At 47.6% G+C, this 11,272-nt stretch overlaps 1 pseudogene; it reads left to right on the top strand.

Annotated features, from left to right (window-relative positions):
• The first annotated feature begins 5,953 nt into the window (after positions 1–5,953).
• Positions 5,954–11,272, top strand: part of LOC123096544 (uncharacterized) — a 120,843-nt pseudogene continuing 115,524 nt past the window's right edge.

Here is an 11,272-nt window from a genome sequence, read left to right as displayed (position 1 = left end):
GGTGGAGGATCCGGCGGCGACACGTGGCGCGCTGCGATTCGTCCGCCGGTGCGGGCGGACATGTCCGGCGCGGGCGGACGTTGTCCGGCGGCGCGAGGTGGAGGACACTAGGATTCGTCTTCGATTCCGTTTTTCGGGATGCACACATATAAATAGATAGAGGGAGCTAGGAGACTCCAAATGAGGTGCGGTTTTCGCCCACACGATCGTGATCGAACGAACTAGAGCATGGAAGAGAGTTTGGTGGGTTTTGGGCTGGTTTTGGAGGGGGTTTTTGCTGGATACTCAAATGGACTTTGCGGATGCCCGGTTAACCGTTGGAGTACCAAACGACCTCCGAATGGAACGAAACTTGACCGGTAGTCTCCGGGTGGTATATTAAGGCCACTTGACAAGCCTCGGTCCATTCCGAGAAAGTTTGACACACGCACACGAAAGAAAACAAGAGGGGTGCACCCGAGGAGATAGGAGCGCCGGATTGGAAAACGGACAACGGGGAAAATGCTCGAATGCATGAGACGAACACGTATGCGAATGAAATACGCATGATGGCATGATATGAAAATGCATGACATAAAAAAATACAAAACGAAAGACAACACCCGACAACGGAGGGAAAAACATAACACATAGCCGAAAATGGCAAGAGTCGGAGTTACAAATATGGCAAGTTACATGCGGGGTGTTACAAGACTGGTATTTTCTTTTCATCATAATATATAGTAATGGAAGAGAATACTCTCTCGAACTCGGGATCAAACGATGAGCATGGTCAATAACCAAACAAAAACTTTCAAACTTGCAACTGCATCAGCATCAGCATCAGCAAGTGAAAATGCTGATCACGGGGACAAAGCCATCCAAAATCTTTCGTTAGGCCACTTCATTTACGACATATATTAAATATTGATCGTCTATTATTAAACACTTAATCAATCCCTTCTAGTTTATAGGCTTAATTCAAAATCTCACCAACCAAGACGGATGGCAAATGATGGAATAATTTTTATTGTTTGCAAAAGTACACAACTAATGGGCTCTTTTTCTCAAAAAAATGTGTTTAGGAATGTATTAGTTGCAATGCATGCATGCATGACCAATAAATGACAAAAACTTTTACATGCATTGATGAGTTACTCTTAGGCTGGTCATAGTTGGAAGTAACTTACATTGATTTAGATGTAGACTCACAGAAAACTACTGTATGTGAGAACTTTTACATGCATAGTCTATGTTATCACCTCCGTAATGTGTAGTAACATAATGCATGTGTGATATCATGCAAAGCTTCATTTATTTAGATGTGGATTCATTTTATCTCTGAATGTATATGTTATGATAACATATTATGTTATCACAAACATCTCTCTTTTTGCCTTGGGGTGTGTTATGTTACTAGCTAAGTTACTCCCACTATGGCTAGCCTTAAGCTTTGCATTGAACGATTTAATGCACCTTCAAGTCTGAACATGTGATGAGAACAATAAAATGGGAAAACATTTTTTTAGATAAGCAATATATCCGGAAGGGGGGGAATATTCTCTAACTACCCAATCTCATCAGCTCATCCCAATGGCATATTGTTGGCTCCCCTTTGCGAGCAAGTAATCCCAACGAAACAACATAATTGATTTCACGTAAAAAAGCTTCATCGCGGTAATAGCACCACTAAAAGTCATTTAGAGCTAAAATTGGGCCTCTTGATAGCGTTAGCATCCCTGTCGGACCCAACATTTTTCTGTCTAATATGAAACCCGATGTTGGGGACAAATCCCAGGACTACCAATACCTCCCTTCCTACTCTAGAGCCAATCTTAGCCCCACTTCCGTCCTCCTGTCAAGCCAGCACTATGGCGACGACTAATCAACGAGCAACCACGGTGCTCGCATCGACCCGCGACCCGACAATCGACCTTCCTCCTGACCACGACGACATCCACCAGACGAGGAAGCTCTTAGCCAGTTCGTCTTGGATATTTTCTCGTGGCCGCCAGTCCACTGCTACTGGCGACGACGGCATCCACCAAGCGACGGAGCTCCTGCGGCGACGACCTCCACCAAGCAACCATGAGCCAGCACATCCCATCGACCATGAGCCAGTTTTTCAGTGTTAAATTTTGCTGAGGATGAAATAATTAATAATGCATACATGATTTGAGTTTCTCTTGGGTCGAATAACCGTGAGGTTGCTAGGTCTCTTATTGATTTGCTAGGTCTTGAGGCAGATCGAGCTATGGAAATGTTTTAAAAATATTGTGACTATTAAACCAATGAAAGAGAGTGAGGTTAATGTCGATAAGTGTATTTTTTACGCTCATCACACTGTTGTTTAAATCGGTTTATCTTATAAAATCTAAGATTTCCCTCCGATATTGTCACTAATGACTAATGAATGCAAGATATTATGTAAATCATCTCTTTTATTTTTTTTCCATGAGAAAAAGGCCTTATATGAAGAAAATCAATCACTTACAAGGAAAGAAACAAAATGGAGAAAGAACAAATTAACTGGGAGGCGCAATAGTCAGTACAAAGCAGAAGACGACATTTGGTATGCTCGTGAAGGAAATATGCCCTAGAGGCAATAATAAAGTTATTATTTTATATTTCCTTATATCATGATAAATGTTTATTATTCATGCTAGAATTGTATTAACCGGAAACTTGATACATGTGTGGATACATAGACAAAACACCGTGTCCCTAGTAAGCCTCTACTAGACTAGCTCGTTAATCAAAGATGGTTAAGTTTCCTAACCATAGACATGTGTTGTCATTTGATGAACGGGATCACATCATTAGGAGAATGATGTGATGGACAAGACCCATCCGTTAGCTTAGCATTATGATTGTTCAGTTTTATTGCTACTGCTTTCTTCATGTCACATACATGTTCCTTTGACTATGAGATTATGCAACTCCCGAATACCGGAGGAATACCTTGTGTGCTATCAAACGTCACAACATAACTGGGTGATTATAAATATGCTCTACAGGTATCTCCGAAGGTGTTTGTTGGGTTGGCATAGATCGAGATTAGGATTTGTCACTTCGAGTATCGGAGAGGTATCTCTGGGCCCTCTCGGTAATGCACATCATAAGAAGCCTTGCAAGCAAAGTGACTAATGAGTTAGTTGGGGGATGATGTATTACGGAATGAGTAAAGAGACTTGCCGGTAACGAGATTAAACTAGGTATGAAGATACCGACGATCGAATCTCGGGCAAGTAACATACCGATTGACAAAGGGAATTACGTATGTTGTCATAACGGTTCGACCGATAAAGATCTTCGTAGAATATGTAGGAGCCAACATGAGCATCCAGGTTCCGATACTGGTTATTGACCGAAGAGGTGTCTCGGTCATGTCTACATAGTTCTCAAACCCGTAGGGTGCGCACACTTAACGTTCGATGACGATTTAGTATTATATGAGTTATGTGATTTGATGACCGAATGTTGTTCGGAGTCCCGAAAGAGATCACAGACATGAAGAGGAGTCTCGAAATGGTCGAGAGGTAAAGATTGATATATAGGACGATGGTATTCGGACACCGGAAGTGTTCTGGAGGGTACCGGGTACTTATCAGGTCACCGGAAAGGAGTTTCGGGCACCCCCGGCAAAGATATGGGCCTTATGGGCCAAGTAAGGGAACACACCAGCCCTGGTGCGCCCCTATAGAGGCCAGCCCTATGAGGAGGAGAAGGAAAGAGGGGAGGTCAAGGAAAGTGTGGATTAGGATTCCTACTTCCTTCCCTCTCCCCCCCTCTTTCCTTCCACCTCGGTTATATATGGCAGGGGGCGCGCGGCTTGGGAGGGACTCCAAGTAGGATTCCTCCTACTTGGGCGCCTCCTATAGCTGCTCCTCCCTCCCTCCCACCTATATATATGTGGGGAGGGGGACACCTAGAACACACAACAACATCTGTTAGCCGTCTGCGGCGCCTCCCTCCACAGATTACATCCTCGGTCGTATTCTCGTAGTGCTTAGGCGAAGCCCTGCACGGATCAGTTCACCATCACCGTCACCACACCGTCGTGCTGGTGGAACTCATCTACTTCCTCGACACTTTGCTGGATCAAGAGTTCGAGGGACGTCGTCAAGCTGAACGTGTGCAGAACTCGGAGGTGTCGTACATTCGGTGCTTGATCGGTCGGAACGAGAAGAAGTTTGACGACATCAACCGCGTTGTCAAACGCTTCCGCTTTCGGTCTACGAGGATACGTAGACACATTCTCCCCTTCTCGTTGCTATGCATCTCCTAGATAGATCTTGCGTGAGCATAGGATTTTTTTTGAAATTACATGCTACGTTTCCCAACAGTGGCATCCGAACCAGGTCTATGCGTAGATGATATGCACGAGTAGAACACAAAGAGTGTTGGGCGGTGATCGTCATACTGCTTTCCACCAATGTCTTATTTTGATTCGGCGGTATTGTTGGATGATGCGGCCCGGACCAACCTTACATGACTACGTTCACGAGACCGGTTCCACCGACAGACATGCAAGTAGTTTTATATAAAGGTGGCTGGCGGGTGTCTGTTTCTCCTACTTTAGTTGAATCGAATTTGACTGCGGCCGGTCCTTGTTGAAGGTTAAAACAGAAAACTTGATAAATCACCGTTGTGATTTTGATGCGTAGGTAAGAACGGTTCTTGCTAGAAGCCCGTAGTAGCCACGTAAAACTTGCAACAACAAAGTAGAAGACGTCTAACTTGTTTTTGCAGGGCATGTTGTGATGTGATATGGTCAAGACATGATGTGATATACGTTGTTGTATGAGACGATCATGTTTTGTAAAAGTTATCGGCAACTGGCAAGAGCCTTATGGTTGTCTCTTTATTGTATGAAATGCAAACGCCATGTAATTGCTTTACTTTATCACTATGCGTTAGCGAAGTTGTAGAAGCAATAGTTGGCGAGACGACCATGACGCAACGATGGAGATCAAGGTGTCAAGCCGGTGACGATGGAGATCATGCATGACGACGCTTTGGAGATGGAGATCAAAAGCACAAGATGATGATGGCCATATCATGTCACACATTTTGATTGCATGTGATGTTTATCTTTTATGCATATTAATTTTGCTTAGTACGGCGGTAGCATTATAAGATGATCCCTTCACTAAAGTTGAAGGTATAAGTGTTCTCCCTTAGTATGCACCATTGCGACAGTTCGTCGTGTTGAGACACCACGTGATGATCGGGTGTGATAGACTCTACGTTCACATACAACAGGTGCAAGATATTTTTGCACATGCGGAATACTCGGTCTAAACTTGACGAGACTGGCATGTACAGAGATGGCCTCGGAACACTGGAAACCAAAAGGTCGAACGTGAATCATATAGTAGATATGATCAACATAGAGATGTTCACCATTGATGACTACTCCATCTCACGTGATGATCGGACATGGTTTAGTTGATTTGGATCACATATCATTTAGATGACTTGAGGGATGTCTATCTAAGTGGGAATTCTTAAGTAATTTGATTAATTGAACTTATTTTATCATGAACTTAGTCCTGATAGTATTTGCACATCTATGTTGTGGATCAATAGCTCGCGTATAGCTCCCCTGTTTTATTTTTTGATATGTTCCTAGAGAAAAACTAAGTTGAAAGATGATAGTAGCAATGATGCGGACTGGGTCTGTGATATGAGGATTATCCTCATTGCTGCACAGAAGAATTATGTCCTTAATGCACCGCTAGGTGACAAACCTATTGCAGGAGCATATGCAGACGTTATGAACGTTTGACAAGCTCAATATGATGACTACTTGATAGTTTAGTGCGTCATGCTTTACGGATTAGAATCGGGGCTTCAAAGATGTTTTGAACGCCATGGAACATATGAGATGTTCCAAGAGCTAAAAATGATATTTCAGACTCATGCCTGTGTTAAGAGGTATGAGATCTCTGACAAGTACTTTGCCTACAAGATGGACGAGAATAGCTCAACTAGTGAGTATGTGCTCAGAATGTCTGGGTACTACAATTGCTTGAATCAAGTGGGAGTTAATCTTCCAAATAATATAGTGATTGACAATGTTCTCTAGTCACTATCACCAAGCTACTAGAACTTCGTGATGAACTATAATATGCAAGGGATGAAGAAAATGATTCCCGAGCTCTTCGCGATGCTGAAATTGGCGATGGTAGAAATCAAGAAAGAGCATCAAGTGTTGATGGTTAACAAGACCACTAGTTTCAAGAAAAAGGGCAAGCGAAAGAGAGGGGACTTCAAGAAGAATGGCAAGCAAGTTGCCACTCCTGTGAAGAAGCCCAAAACTAGACCCAAACCGGAAACTGAGTGCTTCTACTCCAAAGGAAATGGTCACTGGAAGGGGAACTGCCCCAAAAACTTGGCGGATAAGAAGGATGGAAAAGTGAACAAAGGTATATTTGATATACATGTTATTGATGTGTACTTTACTAGTGTTCATAGTAGCCCTGTATATTTGATACCGGTTCACTTGTTAAGATTTGTAACTCGAAACAGGAGTTGCAAAATGAACAGATACTATTTAAGGGCGAGGTGACGATATGTATTGGAAATGATTCCAAGGTTGATAAGATCACCATCGCACACTCCCTTTACCTTCGGGATTAGTGTTGAACCTAAAATAAATGTTATTTGGTGTTTGCGTTGAGCATGAATATGATTGGATCATGTTTATTGTAGTATGGTTATTCATTTAAGTCAAAGAATAGTTGTTGTTCTGTTTACATGAATAAAACCTTCTATGGTCATACACTCAATATAAATGGTTTATTAAATCTCGATCGTAGTGATACACATATTCATAATATTGATGCCAACAGATGCAAAGTTGATAATGATAGTGCAACATACATGTGGCACTGCCGTTTAGGTCATATTGGTGTAAAGCGCATGAAGAAACTCCATGCAGATGGGATTTTGGAATCACTTGATTATGAATCATTTGATGCTTGTGAACCATGCCTCATGGGCAAGACGACTAAAACTCCGTTCTCCGGAACAATGGAGCGAGCCAATGACTTATTGTAAATAATACTTAACAATGTATGCGGTCCGATGAGTGTTCAGGCACACGGCGGGTATCGTTATTTTCTGTCCTTCACAGATGATTTGGACAGATATTGGCATATCTACTTAATGAAACACAAGTATGAAACATTTAAAAAGTTCAAAGAATTTCAGAGTGAAGTGGATAATCATTGTAATAAGAAAAATAAAGTTTCTACGATCTGATCGTGGAGGCGAATTTTTGAGTTACGAGTTTGGCCTTCATTTAAAACAATGTGGAATAGTTTCACAACTCACGCCACCTGGAACACCACATCGTAATGGTGTGTCCGAATGTCGTAACTGTACTTTATTAGATATGGTGTGATCTATGATGTCTCTTACCGATTTACCACTATCGTTTTGGGGTTATGCATTAGAGACAGCTGCATTCACGTTAAATAGGGCACCGTCTAAATCCGTTGAGATGACACCGTATGAACTGTAGTTTGGCAAGAAACCTAAGCTGTCATTTCTTAAAAGTTTGGGGAAGCGACGCGTATGTCAAAAGGATAAGATCGAACCCAAATCGGAGAAGTGCGTCTTCATAGGATACCCTAAGGAAACAATTGGGTACACCTTCTGCCACATATCCGAAGGCAAGATCTTTGTTGCCAAGAATGGAACCTTTCTAGAGAAGGAGTTTCTCTCAAAAGAAGTGAGTGGGAGGAAAGTAGAACTTGATGAGGTAGTTGTACCTTCTCTCAATTTCGAAAGTAGCACATCAGAGAAATCTGTTCCCGTGATGCCTACACCAACTAGAGAGGAAGCTAATGATGATGATCATGAAACTTCATATCAGGTTACTACTAGACCTCGTAGGTCGAACAGAGCACGTTCCGCACCAAGAGTGGTACGATCATCCTATTCTGGAAGTCATGTTACTAGACCATGGCGAACCTACGGACTATGAAGAAGCTATGATGAGCCCAGATTCTAATAAATGGCTTGAGGCCATGAAATCTAAGATAGGATCCATGTATGAGAACAAAGTGTGGACTTTGGTGGACTTGCCCGATGATCGGCAAGCCATTGAGAATAAATGGATCTTCAAGAGGAAGACGGACGTTGTTGGATCACAGGTTCCAGCAAAACCCTCGAGGTTCGAACACTGGGGTTGTCGGATCACGGGTTCCGGCAAAACCCTCAAGGTTCGAACACTGGGGTGCGCGCGAAGATTTCCTCCCTACCGATCCACGCCCTAGCTCGCTAAGATCTCGCGGACGAACTCGACAAACTCACAGCACAAAGGACACGAGATTTATACTGGTTCGGGCCACCGTTGTGGTGTAATACCCTACTCCAGTGTGGTGGTGGTGGATTGCCTCTTGGGCTGATGGTGAACAGTACAAGGGGAAGAACAGCCTCCTAAGGTTGAGGTGTTCTTGTGCTTGGCGAACTTGTGTGGGTGACATGCCTCTCGATGAGTTGTTTTCTACGGTGGTGGCTAGCTCTACTTATATAGGCCCTTGTCCTCTCCCCAAATATTGAGCGGGAAGGGATCCAACAACGGCCAATTTGAAAGGGGAAAACTAGTACAACTTATCCTGACAAAAGTGGTCTTCGCCTGCAAAAGGCTCTGGTGGTGACGCCGTCTTGGGCTCCATGGTGACCTCCGTCCTGCCGTCCTGCTGGTCTTGGTCTCGTTGCACTGATATGGAAACCTTTGCTTGATGCGTCGGTACTCCGCGCCCGCGCTTGCCTCCTTAGCACCAAAGAGAAAACAAGGACGCTGTGCGCGCTGGCGCCCGCCTGATCTTGATCGTCATGGCTCACGTCACGAGAGCCTCGCGAGGTTTGCCCTGCCTTGATTTCTCCGCTCCTCATGAGGCAGCCCGGTGAGGCCGCCCCTGAGGAGGTCTTGCGTAGTCCGCCTCGCGAGGCTTCCCCTCGCGAGGGTCTTGAATGTCTCGCTGATGAAGATGGGCCGTACAGGCCTGCAGCATAGCCACGCCGTGGGCCGCAGGCAGGCAAGTATGGGGACCCCCGTTCCTAGAACGCCGACAGTAGCCGCCGGGCCCAAGGCGTGCTCGGGCTTGGCTTCGAGGCGAAGCCAAAGGTCAAGCGCGGAGCACCATGGGCCCCAAAAGCCTGCGGCCTTGGTCGACGCGTGGCGGTTGATTGGACGTGGGCGTCTCCGCTTCCCCACGCTGCCTCGGCAACTGCCCGACTTGACAAAAGGCTGGCGCGGACAACGCTTGCCTTCACTGTTCCCTTTCGCCTTGCCTCAGATCCCCTTTCTTGCTCCTCACTGCCGAAGCCTCCAGATCTGCTCCAATCGTGCTCCGCATCTGCGACCAATGGCGCCGCGCAAGGTCAAGTCCTCCTCGGCGCCGACTTGGTACGCGCCTGCTCTCGATGCGCCCAACATCTCGGAGAAGAGCCTCGCCTCCACGTGCTTGCTGGCGGCGGGGGAGATTAATGAATGGGGGAAGACGGAGCTCCGGCTTGCCTCCGACGTGTCGGAGCCTGAGGGAAGCACCTTCTTCCCCTTCTTCACGAGCAGCATCACCGCCGGGTTGGTTCCTCCCTTCTCTGATTTCTTTTATGAGGTCCTCGACCACTACGGGCTGTAGGCGTTGCATCTCCATCCCAACTCTATCCTCCTCCTGTCCATCTTCGCCTACTATTGTGAGGCGTATCTGGGCATGATGCCGTCCGTGGCTCTTCTGCGCCACTTCTTCTTTCTTCGCATCAGCGAGGGACACATCTCCGAGTGCGCCAATTTCATCGCATCCGGCAAGGCCAACTCGATCTCGAACACCGGGAAGAGAGCCGACAACGTACGGGCCAAATGGGTCATGATGGACGCCAAGTGCGTCCACCCGCGCTTGGCATTGCCGACGGAGGTGCCTCAGTCTGACAAGGGGTGGCCTTGCGCGGAGCTCACTGACGAGCGGGCGTCGTCGGTGTTGGAGCAGATGACGACCGACTTGAAGCCGGGCAACGCGAAGGCGGCCAAAGTAATCGGGGCTATGCTTCTGAGGGAATTCTTGATGCTGCGCGTTGCTCCACTTCAGGTGCGCGCGCGCCCTTTGTGGAGGGTTGGAGATGAAGAAGACAAGATTCGCCTGAGGCCGGGGGCCCTGCCTGACGATGAGCTGACTTCTGCCCTGCGCCTCCTGGTTGGGGACAACCAAGAGTACCCGCCGAGCACCTTCGTTCCTTTGTTCCTCCGCAAGGACTCGGAGCCAATCGTGGCCTCCAGGCCAACCTTTGATGCGCGCGGGCTAGTGCCGCCGGCGCTCACCGGGGCTTCTGCCACGCCGAAGCCGGTGGAGATGTCTTCTGACGAGTCTCGCAGGAGGAAGGAAGAGGAGGTGGACTCGGAGGCGACCCCCGAGGAAATGGGGGAGACCACTCCCTTGAGCAAGGCCGACATCCTCCACGCCCTGCCAGACGACGCCGAGATCGACGCCCTCCAGGGGGAGGGGGAGCTTCCTCTCATCCCGACACAGGGTAGATCGTCACTGGTCTCCCGAGATGCTGCCTCCGCCTTGACACCACCTGGAGCCGCCTCCAGCCCTTCTGCTGCGCCGTCTTCTACTCTCGGAGCCCGTGCGCCTACTCCTCAGGCTCCGACGCTTTCAGGTTTCAGGCTCCCCAAGCGGAAGGTGGACTATGTCATGGTGGATCAATAAGTGCTTCGAGCTTCGTCTTGCTTCTGCTTATACTTGCTATTTTCTGACGCTCACCCTTGGTTGATCAGGCCGGTGCCTTCGGCGAAGAAACGGAAGAAGGACACAGCGGCCGCGCCCCCCTATGCGGAGAAAGGAGGTGGCAGCACTCGCACCTTCCCAGCCCGGTGGCCCTCGCGAGGCCAAGAGAGACATCATCGGGAGGAGTCAGCCCCCGTGGCCCCGCTGGCTCCAGAAGTGCCGGCACCTGGCTCGGCTGATGAGGTTCCAAAGGCTCTGGAGCCCTTGATCTCCCAGGCCCAAGTAACGACGTCGCCCCCTCCTCCTACCGCGCTCCTGGCCCTAGGTTCTTCCGCTTCCTCTATCGTCTTGGAGCGCGCCCTTTCGGAGATGGCCCAGCTACGGGAAGATCTCCTGAGCGCGGATCCGCGCCTGGTGGCCGGGCGCCTGGAGCTGGCCTTCGGCTGGCTTCACTCTGATGCGGCGGTCCAAGCGACACTGAACCAGGCCGCGACGGCCTCCGAGCAGGAGAAGCGGGCCACCACAAAATCTGTGGCTGATCGTGAGGCGGC

The sequence above is a fragment of the Triticum aestivum genome, chromosome 4D, assembly GCF_018294505.1.
Source record: "Triticum aestivum cultivar Chinese Spring chromosome 4D, IWGSC CS RefSeq v2.1, whole genome shotgun sequence".
Classification (NCBI taxonomy): domain Eukaryota; kingdom Viridiplantae; phylum Streptophyta; class Magnoliopsida; order Poales; family Poaceae; genus Triticum; species Triticum aestivum.
Note: the sequence above shows the minus strand (reverse complement) of the source record. Positions and strands in the feature narration are given on the sequence as shown.